This window comes from Arachis hypogaea, chromosome 14 (genome assembly GCF_003086295.3).
Source record: "Arachis hypogaea cultivar Tifrunner chromosome 14, arahy.Tifrunner.gnm2.J5K5, whole genome shotgun sequence".
In the NCBI taxonomy this organism is placed as follows: domain Eukaryota; kingdom Viridiplantae; phylum Streptophyta; class Magnoliopsida; order Fabales; family Fabaceae; genus Arachis; species Arachis hypogaea.
The window spans coordinates 93,648,686-93,664,008 of NC_092049.1; the positions used below are offsets into that span (position 1 = coordinate 93,648,686).

The 15,323-nt window shown below is 38.8% G+C and overlaps 2 non-coding genes across 2 annotated transcripts; both read left to right on the forward strand.

Annotated features, from left to right (window-relative positions):
• Positions 1–8,903: 8,903 nt before the first annotated feature.
• Positions 8,904–9,007, forward strand: LOC112746130 (small nucleolar RNA R71). Its single transcript, XR_003174028.1, has one exon. It is a non-coding gene; the product is annotated as a small nucleolar RNA R71 (small nucleolar RNA).
• Positions 9,008–12,802: 3,795 nt separating this feature from the next.
• Positions 12,803–12,910, forward strand: LOC112745336 (small nucleolar RNA R71). Its single transcript, XR_003173271.1, has one exon. It is a non-coding gene; the product is annotated as a small nucleolar RNA R71 (small nucleolar RNA).
• The last annotated feature ends 2,413 nt before the right edge of the window (positions 12,911–15,323 follow it).

Genomic DNA, 15,323 nt, shown 5'->3' on the forward strand with positions numbered 1-15,323 from the left:
TGTACCTCAAAGATTCCCAATTTCTCCATTACAGAGAGTGGCATGAGGTTTATTCCTGACCCCAGGTCACATAGAGCCTTCTCAAAGGTCATAGTGCCTATGGTACAAGGTATTAGAAACTTTCCAGGATCTTGTTTCTTCTGAGGCAATCTCAGTTGATCTAATGCATTTAGTTCATTGGTGAACAGGGGAGGTTCATCTCCCCAAGTCTCATTACCAAATAAATTGGCATTCAGCTTCATGATTGCACCAAGAAACTTGGCAACTTGTTCTTCAGTGACATCCTCATTCTCTTCAGAAGAAGAATACTCATCAGAACTCATGAATGGCATAAGGAGGCTTAATGGAATCTCTATGGTCTCTAGATGAGTTTCAGATTCCTTTGATTCCTCAGAGGGAAACTCCTTATTGATCACTGGACGTTCCAGGAGGTCTTCCTCACTGGGATTCACGTCCTCAACCTCCCTTCAGGTTCGGCCATGGTAATTAATTCAATGGCCTTGCACTCTCCTTTTGGATTCTCTTCTGTATTGCTTGGGAGAGTACTAGGAGGGGTTTCAGTGATTCTTTTACTCAGCTGGCCCACTTGTGCTTCCAAATTTCTAATGGAGGACCTTGTTTCATTTATGAAACTCATAGTGGCCTTAGATAGATCAGAGACTAAGTTTGCTAAATTAGAGATATTTTGTTCAGAGTTCTCTGTCTGTTGCTGAGTGGATGATTGATGCGCATAAACTTGTTATGCTACGATTTAGGAAATTGCGCGATCGGCAAAATTCCTTCCGGCAAGTGCACCGGTTATCGTCAAGTAAAAACTCACAATAGAGTGAGGTCGAATCCCACAAGGATTGGTTGAGTGAGCAATTCAGATTAGAAGTGTGTTCTAGTTGAGCGGAATCAAGATTTAGATGAGAATTGCGGAATGTAAAATTGGCGGGAAAAGTAAATGACAAGAAATCAAAATGGCGGAATCTTAAATGGCATGAATTAAAGAGCAGAAACTAAATTGCTGAAATTAAAAGGGGAATGGGGATGATTGCATGAATTGAGTGGCAGAATGTAAAGAGAAAGTGGAAATCAGAAATGGGGAATTCATTGGGTTATAGGAGATATTGAGATCTCCGAATCAAAACATGTTTATCTCTTCCTCAACCAATGCGTTCATTGAATTTTGCTTGGCAATCTTATATGATTGGATCCCAATCCCTTGGCTCACCAATTCTCTCTAAAAACAAACAAATTCCCAATCCCTTGGTTTAAATGTTCATAAGAAGAGATGATGCTTGATCACTGATTATACCACACAGTTTCATGAACCACAATTTGGTAGGATTACATGTCACAATATCCATCCAAACCCCAATCCAATTCACTGTGAGAAAGCTTCTCTAGCATGAATCCTCCATTCCTTTCCCAAGGTTCCGAAGGATTCCAAGTATGGGTAGTTTCTTTCCCAAGACAACTACTCAATGGAATTAGATCGAGAAGCTTTCTAACAAAATTCAAGAGAAAAGATTGAAGAAGAAGATAAACTATTATTGATTCATTGAATTACAATAGAGCTCCCTAACCCAATGAAAGGGGGTTTAGTGAATCATAGCTCTGAATTCAATTACAAAGAAAAGGAAAACTAGCTAAAAGTGAAAGTAAAAAGTTCTCTCTAACTTAACTTCTATCCTATTTATACACTTTCTATATTGAGCTTCAGTTGTGCTTCTTGGGCTTTGAGGCCTCTCCTTGCTTTCCTTTTGCCTTGGGTTTATGATCCAAAATCTTGATGAGGCTGTTGATCCAAATTCTGTAACATTCATTGAGCCAACTTAGTGATAATCAAATAATGACACATGACTCAATAAATTGAGATTTCAAACTCATCAATCCTTCAGGCCCAATCCCATAAACCATGATATTCAATTGGGTTTCATACCAAAGTAAGTTTAAGTTAATATTTGTGCTCAAAGACTAACTTAAATCACAATATTTTTGGCCCAGAAACCTTTTCCAAGAGTGGCGTTTAAGTTGCAGTTTAAGCTTAAACTGCAGCTTAAACGCCAGACACTTCCAGTGAGGCCTTTTGTAGAAGCACGTTTAAGCTTCAGTTAAAGGTTAAACTGAAGCTTAAACGTGGAAATGGAAGGAGGTAGCCCTGGAGAGTCATGTAGTCGAACACGTTTAAGCTTCAGTTTAAGGTTAAACTGAAGCTTAAACGTGGAGATAGGAAGGGCAGCCCTGGAGGTCGAACACGTTTAACCTCCAGTTTAAGGTTAAACTGGAGGTTAAACGTGGAAAAGGGTGGAGGCATACTGGAGGTCGAACACGTTTAACCTCCAGTTTGAGGTCAAACTGGAGGTTAAACGTGGAAGCTTAGAATGGTAACCCTGGAGGTGTCGAACACGTTTAACCTCCAGTTTGAGGTCAAACTGGAGGTTAAACGTGGAAATGGAGAGAGCAACCCTGGAGGAGAAAAGCTGTCGAACACGTTTAAGCTCCAGTTTGAGGTCAAACTGGAGCTTAAACGTGGAAATGGCTCCCTGGTGCTCTTCCTACTTCTGGCGTTTAACCTCCAGTTTGAGGTCAAACTGGAGGTTAAACGTGGAACTCCTTCCTGAGTGGCATTATCATTCTGGCGTTTAACCTCCAGTTTAAGGTCAAACTGGAGGTTAAACGTGGAATGCTTCTTTAGTGAGGCTTTTCATTCTGGCGTTTAACCTCCAGTTTAAGGTCAAACTGGAGGTTAAACTTCAATTCCAGCATTTCTTATCCTTCATGATTTTGGCGTTTAAGCTCCAGTTTAGGCTTAAACTGGAACTTAAACTCCACATGTGATATTCAAGCTTCCTTTATTGATTTTGTTGCTTCCTTGCTTAGCCTCTTCTTCCCTGAAATCATCCAAACAATTGCATCAAAGTCTTGCAAAATTTCATGAGAAATCTTCCATTCATAGTATTTAAGTAATATAACTAAAACTCATGGAATTTGCATCAAAATCATATTGTTTGGATGGTTCATTGCTTTGTTCTTCATTTAACCATTTTTGGTTACTTTAAGCTCAAGAAAATGCATAAAACAACTAAAACTAACAGAAAAATGCTAGTGAAACTAGCCTATGATGCCTTGGCATCACAACACCAAACTTAATACTTGCTTGTCCCTAAGCAAGTCCTGAGTTATTTGAGAAGAAAGTATGAAACAGAAAGCAATTACATTGGCTATATTAGCAAGCATTTGAAGTTCATCAGAAGGGTTTTATGCAGAAAGTTGCAGCATCACTTTTTCATACTTATCAGGTAGGATTATCACTTTTTCATTGCATCCATCAAACATTGCTATGGCCTCTTGTTATTCTTATGTCTTTGGCACTTTTCTCTTCTTTGTTTTTCTTTTCTTTTTCTTAGAGCTTCTTTTGCTCCTTGTTTGCTTAGTGTCATGTGTTGCACAAGCCTTTGGCATTTTCTTTTTCTTATCAGTGCACTACACATATCCACTTTAGGCATTTTAGTTCACATTTCTTCTTGAGACATTGGTGCCCAGCACCTCTTTGTGTGACTAAATGTTTTGTATTTAGGTTGCTCTTGATCATGGACTTTTGGTTGATAATCCCGGATTAGTTAACCCAAGTTACCAAGTGTTGAAACACTCCTCAGAACCTATTCATCCAAGCATATCCTTAATACATAAACACCACAGGCATTTGTCTCAGAAGATCAAACCATTGGTGCCTAGCTTATTTTCTCAATTTTTTTGCTTTTTGGTTGCCTTTTTTCAGTGGCTTTTTCTTTTTCTTTTTCTTTCTTTTTCATGGCCAAAGACATTTATTCATCAAGATCCATAGACAGTTTTCAATTTCTACACAAAGAATGATAATTCTACACTCTAATTCTAGTGATCTGACTAAACAATCAAGCATGCATACCACCACTTAATTCTACTTGATTTGTCACTAATTTAGCCAAGTTACTTTTGTTCAAACTTTTCTTTTATTTTTGGAAACAGAACAAGCATGGCAAGCACTCGTTTAAGAAGGTGAAGTTATATCCAAACATCTAGGCATTCACTTTATTCAAAGCAAATAACAAACACACATACTAGAAACTTCACATTAAAACTTAAATGACTCATAATGAAAGAAAGCTCATAAAGACAATTCACCAATTATCATTTGATTATTAAGGAACGAGACCACCTCTTATTTATTGCTTGGTTCTTCTTAATTCTTAGGATCCTGCTTCTTCTTGCTTCCTGCCTCTTTTTGACCACTTGTGCTTCCTTTGTCTTTTCTCATGAGCTTTTTCCAGAATCCAGCCTTTTTCATCGTTTCTTCCACTCCTTTTTCAAGGATCATTGCCTTGTTTATTTCTCCTTCTTTCCTCCCTTTGAAATACTCATCATAAGCTGGGAATGCTGGGTCCATCTTGTGTAGATGTTCCCCTATGTAGTTAAGCTTGATTTGCGAACTGATGTTGTAATCAGCTTGGACTGAGTATCTTGCATTCTGTAAAGTGGTGGCTTCCTTGATTGCCAAGACATTGGCATCTTGGGGTTGGCATATGTGGCTGAAGGATTCCTGTAAGTGTAAATTTTGTTCCCTTTGCAGATCGAAGAATCTTGATTCAAAGTTCCTTTGTATATCCATCATTTTTAGGTGAAAGTCCTCTTGTCTCTCCTGAGACCTCATGTATTGTTGAGACATTCCTTCCATGATTTCCTGCATTCTGCTCATATCCATGGGGTCTCTGGGAATTCGTTGTCTTCTTTCAGGAGTTGCTTGCTCTTCTTGCTCTTCTTCTCTGTCTTCTCCTTCCTGTCTTTCTTGTTCTGCTTCTTGCTCGGCTTCCACTTGTTGCCCTTCTTCATTTCTTCTTCTTGTATGTCTTGGAGGAGTTGGGCCAAGAGTCATTCTGTGCGCAGTTATGGCCAATCCAGGATATAGCCAATTAGGTCTTTCATCCTCAAGTGGTACTTGGGCATCGATGCATAGTCTAATGATAGTGCTAGGGAAGTGGAGCCAGGATTCAGGGTCACTTTTCTCACTAAACTCTTGTATCTGTTCAGCAATGAGTTTATGAACTTTGATCTCCCCTCCCACCATAATGCAATGTAGCAAGATGGCTCTTTTAGGGACTATTTCTGAAGAGTTTGCAGTGGGTAGGATGGATCTCCTAACTATTGCATACCACCCTTTAGCTTCAGGTGTTAGGTCTCCCCTTCTCAAGACTCTTGGAGCCCCTCTTGTTTTTCTCACCCATTCAGCTCTGATGGCACAAAGGTCCTCAGCAATAGTTCCATAGTCAGGTTCTCCTATCATCATTTCTTCATAACTTGCTTGGCTGAAATGTATGTTTTTCAGGCCAAGAGTTTTCATGATTGCTTTGGGACTGAAGTCAACTTCCACCCCTCTCACATAGCTTTTGTATGTGGGTTTCTTGGTTGGATCCTCCCTTACTGCATTTGCATAAAACTCTTTCACCAAGTTGATGTTGATTTTAGTGATTGGCTTAGTCAGGAGCTCCCACTTCCTCTTTTTGATCTTTTCCCAAACACCTGGGAACTCATCCTTTTCAAGGTCAAAGGGAACCTCAGCTAGTACCGTTTTAGGTCTCATCCATTCGGCTTGAATCTCATGGAAAACTGATCTGTATCTCCATGCATCGAATTCCCTGTTTTCCTCCATTGGCTGCTTGTCTTTTCTTCTTTTGTGGCTAGATGAAGCTGCCATTGGTTCTTTAGTTTTGGTAAGTGACAAGCTGAAGTTGACAAGGTGAAGCAAGAAGTGTTGTTGGAAGTGTGGTAAGGTTGTTTTCGGCAAGAGATAGTTATGCTATGATGAAGGAAAATGTGTATGAAGGAGAATTGGTGGTGTGGGACTCGTTCCCCAAGTGGTTCTTTATAGTGCCCATAAGTGAAAAATGGACGGCTAGGGTGGTTTGTGAAGGGTGGCTTGATGGTAAATATATGAATTATGGAGAAGGACGATTTGCTTTTCATTTTCTTGGAAGTATTATGGGTGCATTAGGTTGTACATGTAGCTTTCTTTTCTTGCAGAACTTCCTTTTCCCATGTGTTAGTTTCAAAGACTTGTGAATTTTCTTTTTGACCAAGCACGTACCTCCCTTTGTCTTTTTCCTCCATTTTTGTCTTTTCTTTTGTACCTGCACAACAAACAAGTTTGCTATCATTTTTCGGTCCATGTGAATTATGAATAGTACTTGCACATGTAAATCAATGATTGTCTTTATGAGCTTATAGCCGTGACTTCTACATGTATGCACACTTATTATTTGGACACCAAACTTAGTGTTTGGTAAAGTCTCCTAATGACATGAAATCCATATTGGTTGTCCTTAATGAGTGTGCATAATTCTAATAAATCATAGTCACCTTGGCTCTTTGATTCTAAACAAAGTTACTACCCTAAGTAATTGAAACCAAAGTATTAAAACATGCGAATGGTATACTTGTCATGAATTTTGAAATCCAGAGGAACTTCTTGCTTTTCATAAACCGTGTTCAAAGAGGAACACCAAACTTAATCTTTGGTTGTGCACTAAAAATTGAATGCATTTTGAATAAAATTTGGGGTGCTTTCAGGCACACCAAACTTATTTTATATGCAAAGTGTCAGTGCACTCTTTAAGAAGTTGTCCTGAGGATTCAAGTTCATGCATAAGAAACCATGCTTTATTAGATGCACAACAAAACAAAAAAAAAATATAAGGATATTAAAACATGGGTTGCCTCCCATGAAGCGCTTCTTTAACGTCACTAGCTTGACTGTTGTCCCTTGTTAGGGTGGATTGTAGTGCTTGACGTCTTCTCCTCTCACTATTAAAACGTCCCCACTTGATTCATTCATGACCTCTAAATGTTCCATAGAAAGAACTTTCCTGATTGTGAACACTTGAGGGAGCTGGGAAGGAATGGTTTTGAGGCCAGGTGGGATTGGCAGATAATGACTTGATATCACGTTATCTCCCGGAGAAAAACCTTCAGTGGGAATTTTCTTGTTTCTCCACCCTCTTGGCAATCTCCCTATCACTCTTCCCTTTCTCTTGAGGATTTCTTCATTGACCCTTATGTCAGGAGGATCCTTCTGATCTGTTTCCACTGATTCTTGTGGCTTTAACTCTTGCAGCTCTTGTTTGCCTTCCAAGAACTGTTTTAGAGTTTCAGCTGCTGGATTACTTTCCTCCAGACACAGATGGCTACTATCATCCTTAGGCTTTTCAGGTTCTGGTTCAGGCTCAGATGCAGGTTTGAAAACTTTGAAAATGAGCTGTTCATCATGTATTCTCAGAATTAGCTCTCCTTGTTCTACATCTATGAGGGCTCTAGTAGTGGCTAGAAATGGTCTGCCCAGAATGATAGGGTGTAAGTAGCTTTCCTCCATGTCCACAATGACAAAGTCTGTGGGGAAGTAATAATCCCCCACTTTCACCAGCACATTTTCAACTACTCCTTCAGCTTGCTTCTGAGTTTTGTCAGCCAGTTGTATGATTACATCAGTGGATCTTACTTCATTCAGTTGTAGCCTCTTCATAAGAGTTAGAGGCATCACATTTATGCTTGCTCCTAGATCACAGAATCCTCTGTCAATTTTTGTTTCCCCTATGATGCAAGGGATATGAAAACTTCCTGGGTCCGTTTTCTTAGAGAGTGTGTCCTTCTTGATGAGAGCACTGCATTCTTTGTTCATTGTTACCGTTTGTCCTCCCTTCAAAACTCTTTTCTTGCTTAACAATTCCTTTAAATACTTGATGTGTGTGGGCATTTGATGAAGAATCTCAAGAAAGGGAATATTGACATGAAGAGAGTTAAATGTCTCTAGAAACCTTGAATAGGTTTTCCTTTTTTCACCTCCTCCTAACCTCTCAGGAAATGGTGCTTTTGGTTGGTATATTTCCATCATGCCTTTTTGCAGTTCCTTGGCTTGCTCAGTTCCACCTTCCTGCTTAACTTCTTCCACACCTTCCTTCAAGATTTCTGGTTCCTGCTCTGAGGGCCTGATTCCTTCTTCTTCTGAGACTTCCTTCAATATGGTGATGGCCTTGCATTCTTCCCATCTTACTCTCTTTTGTTCCCCTTTAGGATTCTTTTCTGTGTCACTAGGGAACACTGCAGTTGATTTGGGTGCCTGTTGAGATAGCTCTCCTACTTGAGATTCCATCCTCTTGAGTTTTTCACCATGGTTTCTTAAGGTAGTTCTCACATCATCCCTGAAGCTCTTCAATTCAATTATGTCTTGACTCATGGTTGCCATCATTCCTTCTATCCGGTTTAATTGATCTTGAAATTGTTGGTTCGGATTAGGTTGGGTATGTTGATTAATTTGGCCAAGATATGGTGGTTGGGAGTAGGTGTTTTGTGTGGCTTGGTATGATCTTTGGTTGGAGTTTTGGTATGTGGAATTGTTATGTTGGTTGTGGTTGTAAGGTTTGTGGTTTTGTGGTTGGGTTTGTTGGTTTCCCCACCCAAAGTTTGGGTGGTTTCTCCAGCCTGGGTTGTAAGTGTTGGAATGTGGATCATATGATTGCCTTTGTTGGTTTCCCACATAGTTGGCCTCATCCCAATCACCTCCTTCAATGCTTACTTCCTCTTGATCTTGTGTGTGTATTGCAGCTACTTGCTTTGTTTCTAATTGCCTGGTAAGCTCTGCTAGTTGCTTGGCAAACACCTTGTTTTGGGCTAGAATTGTATCAACATGGTTCAGCTCCATGACTCCCTTAGTGTTGTGCCTCTCTGATGCATAGTAGTACTCATTCTCAGCCACTGTCTCAATCACTTCAATGGCCTCTTCCACAGTCTTTTTCCTGTTCAAAGAACCTCCTGATGAATGGTCTACAGCCTTCCTTGATTCATAAGAGAGTCCATCATAGAAAATATGCAATTGCACCCAGTCATGGAACATGTCCGGTGGGCATTTCCTTGTCAAATCCTTGAATCTCTCCCATGCCTCGTAGAGGGTTTCACCATCTTGTTGTCTAAAAGTTTGAACCTCAGATCGAAGCCTATTGACCTTTTGTGGGGGGTAGAAACGTGCCAGAAATTTGCTTTCCACCTCATCCCATGTTGTTAGACTCCCCCTTGGGAATGATTCCAGCCACTTAGCTGCTTTGTCCCTAAGTGAAAATGGGAACAAAAGCAGTTTATAGGCATCTTCCTGGACTCCATTGGACTTCACAGTGTCACAAATTCTCAGGAATTTTGTGAGATGTTGGTTTGGGTCTTCATTAGCACTTCCTCCAAAGGAACAATGATTCTCCACAAGTGATATTAGCTGTGGCTTGAGCTCAAAATTGTTGGCCTGAATGGGTGGTTTCTGGATGCTACTACCACAATTCCCAGAGGTTGGGTTTATGTATGAACTAAGAACCCTCCTCTCAGGAATGGCATTGTTTCCATCAGCTCTCTCATGGTTGTGAACTTCTCTATCCATGTTGAGATCTAGAGCTTCCTCAAAATTGTCCTCAGATTCTCCTTCAGATTCCTCTTCTCCCACTACTCTCTTCCCTCTTGCTTCCCTTCTCAGTCTATGAAGGGTCCTCTCTGGTTCGGTATATGGAGGAGTTGATGTCTCTCCTCTCCTACCTGTCATACAAGAACACAGCTCAAACACAAACAAGTGAAATACTCTTGGTTAATGGAAGAGTATGGTTAGCTCAATTGAGGAATTAATTCAAACAGTTAGTGAGTCAGTGAGTTAGTTGCATGAATTTAAAGGCATAAAGAAGGAAAGCATGTAACCGAGTGCAGAAATTAAAATTCAACAAGTATCTTGAACAGAATTAACAAAGCAAGAGAAAATTGCTCAATCTAGTTAGCTTCCAATTTGAGAATTGTCAATCGAAAACCAATCCCCGGCAACGGCGCCATAAACTTGATGCGCATAAACTTGTTATGCTACGATTTAGGAAATTGCGCGATCGGCAAAATTCCTTCCGGCAAGTGCACCGGTTATCGTCAAGTAAAAACTCACAATAGAGTGAGGTCGAATCCCACAAGGATTGGTTGAGTGAGCAATTCAGATTAGAAGTGTGTTCTAGTTGAGCGGAATCAAGATTTAGATGAGAATTGCGGAATGTAAAATTGGCGGGAAAAGTAAATGACAAGAAATCAAAATGGCGGAATCTTAAATGGCATGAATTAAAGAGCAGAAACTAAATTGCTGAAATTAAAAGGGGAATGGGGATGATTGCATGAATTGAGTGGCAGAATGTAAAGAGAAAGTGGAAATCAGAAATGGGGAATTCATTGGGTTATAGGAGATATTGAGATCTCCGAATCAAAACATGTTTATCTCTTCCTCAACCAATGCGTTCATTGAATTTTGCTTGGCAATCTTATATGATTGGATCCCAATCCCTTGGCTCACCAATTCTCTCTAAAAACAAACAAATTCCCAATCCCTTGGTTTAAATGTTCATAAGAAGAGATGATGCTTGATCACTGATTATACCACACAGTTTCATGAACCACAATTTGGTAGGATTACATGTCACAATATCCATCCAAACCCCAATCCAATTCACTGTGAGAAAGCTTCTCTAGCATGAATCCTCCATTCCTTTCCCAAGGTTCCGAAGGATTCCAAGTATGGGTAGTTTCTTTCCCAAGACAACTACTCAATGGAATTAGATCGAGAAGCTTTCTAACAAAATTCAAGAGAAAAGATTGAAGAAGAAGATAAACTATTATTGATTCATTGAATTACAATAGAGCTCCCTAACCCAATGAAAGGGGGTTTAGTGAATCATAGCTCTGAATTCAATTACAAAGAAAAGGAAAACTAGCTAAAAGTGAAAGTAAAAAGTTCTCTCTAACTTAACTTCTATCCTATTTATACACTTTCTATATTGAGCTTCAGTTGTGCTTCTTGGGCTTTGAGGCCTCTCCTTGCTTTCCTTTTGCCTTGGGTTTATGATCCAAAATCTTGATGAGGCTGTTGATCCAAATTCTGTAACATTCATTGAGCCAACTTAGTGATAATCAAATAATGACACATGACTCAATAAATTGAGATTTCAAACTCATCAATCCTTCAGGCCCAATCCCATAAACCATGATATTCAATTGGGTTTCATACCAAAGTAAGTTTAAGTTAATATTTGTGCTCAAAGACTAACTTAAATCACAATATTTTTGGCCCAGAAACCTTTTCCAAGAGTGGCGTTTAAGTTGCAGTTTAAGCTTAAACTGCAGCTTAAACGCCAGACACTTCCAGTGAGGCCTTTTGTAGAAGCACGTTTAAGCTTCAGTTAAAGGTTAAACTGAAGCTTAAACGTGGAAATGGAAGGAGGTAGCCCTGGAGAGTCATGTAGTCGAACACGTTTAAGCTTCAGTTTAAGGTTAAACTGAAGCTTAAACGTGGAGATAGGAAGGGCAGCCCTGGAGGTCGAACACGTTTAACCTCTAGTTTAAGGTTAAACTGGAGGTTAAACGTGGAAAAGGGTGGAGGCATACTGGAGGTCGAACACGTTTAACCTCCAGTTTGAGGTCAAACTGGAGGTTAAACGTGGAAGCTTAGAATGGTAACCCTGGAGGTGTCGAACACGTTTAACCTCCAGTTTGAGGTCAAATTGGAGGTTAAACGTGGAAATGGAGAGAGCAACCCTGGAGGAGAAAAGCTGTCGAACACGTTTAAGCTCCAGTTTGAGGTCAAACTGGAGCTTAAACGTGGAAATGGCTCCCTGGTGCTCTTCCTACTTCTGGCGTTTAACCTCCAGTTTGAGGTCAAACTGGAGGTTAAACGTGGAACTCCTTCCTGAGTGGCATTATCATTCTGGCGTTTAACCTCCAGTTTAAGGTCAAACTGGAGGTTAAACGTGGAATGCTTCTTTAGTGAGGCTTTTCATTCTGGCGTTTAACCTCCAGTTTAAGGTCAAACTGGAGGTTAAACTTCAATTCCAGCATTTCTTATCCTTCATGATTTTGGCGTTTAAGCTCCAGTTTAGGCTTAAACTGGAACTTAAACTCCACATGTGATATTCAAGCTTCCTTTATTGATTTTGTTGCTTCCTTGCTTAGCCTCTTCTTCCCTGAAATCATCCAAACAATTGCATCAAAGTCTTGCAAAATTTCATGAGAAATCTTCCATTCATAGTATTTAAGTAATATAACTAAAACTCATGGAATTTGCATCAAAATCATATTGTTTGGATGGTTCATTGCTTTGTTCTTCATTTAACCATTTTTGGTTACTTTAAGCTCAAGAAAATGCATAAAACAACTAAAACTAACAGAAAAATGCTAGTGAAACTAGCCTATGATGCCTTGGCATCAATGATGGAAAAGGTTTGCTATTGCTAAACCTGTTTCTTCCACCATTATTAAAGCCTTGTTGAGGTTTTTGTTGATCCTTCCATGAGAGATTTGGGTGATTTCTCCATGAGGGATTATAGGTGTTTCCATATGGTTCACCCATGTAATTCACCTCTGCTATTGCAGGGTTTTCAGGATCATAAGCTTCTTCTTCAGAAGATGCCTCTTGAGTACTATTGGATGCAGCTTGCATTCCATTCAGACTATGAGAAATCATATTGACTTGCTGAGTCAATTTTTTATTCTGGGCCAATATGGAATTCAGAGTATCAATTTCAAGAACTCCCTTCTTCTGAGGCGTTCCATTACTCACAGGATTCCTCTCAGAAGTGTACATGAATTGGTTATTAGCAACCATGTCAATGAGTTCTTGAGCTTCTACAGGCGTTTTCTTTAGGTGAATGGATCCACCTGCAGAAGTATCCAATGATATCTTAGCTAATTCAGACAGACCATCATAGAATATATCCAAGATGGTCCATTCTGAAAGCATGTCAGAAGGACACTTTTTGGTCAGTTGCTTGTATCTCTCCCAAGCTTCATAGAGGGATTCACCTTCTTTCTGTCTGAAGGTTTGAACATCCACTCTAAGCTTACTAAGCTTTTGAGGAGGAAAGAACTTGGCTAAGAAAGCCGTGACCAGCTTATCCCAAGAGTTCAGGCTATCTTTAGGTTTAGAATCCAACCATATTCTAGCTCTGTCTCTTACAGCAAACGGGAAAAGCATGAGCCTGTAGACTTCAGGATCTACTCCATTAGTCTTAACAGTATCACAGATCTGCAAGAATTCAGTTAAGAACTGAAAAGGATCTTCAGATGGAAGTCCATGAAACTTGCAGTTTTGTTGCATCAGAGAAACTAATTGAGGTTTCAGCTCAAAATTGTTTGCTGCAATGGTAGGGATGGATATGCTTCTTCCATGTAAATTGGAATTAGGTGCAGTAAAGTCACCAAGCATCCTCCTTGCATTATTATTATTTTCGGCTGCCATCTCCTCTTCCTGTTCGAAAATTTCTGTAAGCTTATCTCTGGATTGTTGTATTTTAGCTTCTCTTAGTTTTTTCTTCAGAGTCCTTTCAGGTTCAGGATCTGCTTCAACAAGAATGTTCTTGTCCTTGCTCCTGCTCATATGAAAAAGAGGGAACAGAAAAATAATAATAATAATAGGGATCCTTTTTACCCAGGTATAGAGGTTTCCCTTTGTGAGTAGAAGAAGAAAAGAATTTAATGTAAAGAAGGGAAAAAGAGAAAATTCGAACACAGATGGAGGAGGGGGTTCGAATTTGGGTGAGATGAAGTGTTAGTAGATGAATAAATAATTAGAAGGAGATGAGAGAGAAGGAGGATTTTCGAAAATAAAATTTTGAAAAGGGGTTAGTGATTTTCGAAAATTAGGAATGAAATCAAATTAAAATTAAAAATTGAAACAATTAGTTAATTAAAAAGAATTTTTGAAAAAGAGGAAAGAGATTTTCGAAAATTAGAGAGAGAGTTAGTTAGGTAGTTTTGAAAAAGATAAGAAACAAACAAAAAGTCAATTAGTTAGTTGAAAAAGATTTGAAAATCAATTTTAAAAAGATGAGAAGATAAGAAGTTAGAAAAGATATTTGAAAAAGATAAGATAAAAAGATATTTTTGAAAAAATATGATTGAAATTAGTTTTGAAAAAGATTTGATTTTTTTTTTAAATCACAATTAATGACTTGATTCACAAGAAATCACAAGATATAATTCTAGAACTTAAAGTTTGAATCTTTCTTAACAAGCAAGTAACAAACTTGAAATTTTTGAATCAAAACATTAATTGTTGATGATATTTTCAAAAATTATGATATAAAAATAAGAAAAAGATTTTGAAAATATTTTGAAAAAGATATTTGAAATTTTCGAAAATAAATAAAAAATGGAAAAGATATGATTTTTGAAAAGATAAGATTTTTAAATTGAAAATTTGATTTGACTCATAAGAAACAACTAAGTTTTAAAAATTTTTGAAAAAGTCAATCCAAATTTTCGAAATTTATGAGAGAAAAAAGGAAAGATATTTTTTTTTATTTTTGAATTTTTAATGATGAAAGAGAAAAACATGAAAAGGACTCAATGCATGAAAATTTTGGATCAAAACAATGAATGCATGCAAGAATGCTATGAATGTCAAGATGAACACCAAGAACACTTTGAAGATCATGATAAACATCAAGAACATATTTTTGAAAATTTTTATATGCAAAGAAAACATGCAAGATGATGACAAGTCATCTGAGCCTATTTTAGCTAGTCTTTTTCTTTAGTTTTCATTAGAATTATGCACTTTCTTGAACTACAAGCAAGCTAATTGAGTAGATTTTCATGTTTCCCTTGATTGAACCAACCATATATGAATTTATGTCATTTCATGAGGTTTTATGCTATATTTGTTGCATATTATGAAAGAATGAATATCTCATGATTTTGAGCATAGCTTTGATAAGTTTGGTTGATTAATGATAGGTGAAGAAAGCTTGGAGAAAGGTTGAAGCAAAGAGGAATGGCTAGAAGTGAAGAGAGGACAATGGAATAAGTGAAATTGAACCAGGAAGCATGAAGTTAGCCCCAACGTTAGCCCCCTAACTTGGAGGCTAACGTTGGAACTTGATTTTTCCTCCCTGGCCATCCCACGTTAGCCCCAACGTTAGCCCCCTAACTTGGAGGCTAACGTTGGCACATGAATTCCTCCCTGGCCATCCAACGTTTGCGCCAACGTTAGGGGTCTAACTTTGACCCTAACGTTGGCACATGAAACACAAGGGAGAGGGGCCAACGTTTGCGCCAACGTTAGCCCCCTAACTTGGAGGCTAACGTTGGCGCCACACACCACAAGGCATACAAGGGGTATACTTCCAACAAGAATAACTTGAGCTACAGAGCTCCAAATGAGGTGATTCAAGAAGCATTGGAAAGTAGGAATCAAGAGCTTTCCAAGCATATATGGCACTGCATGGTGGACACTAAAATTGAGGGAGAAAACT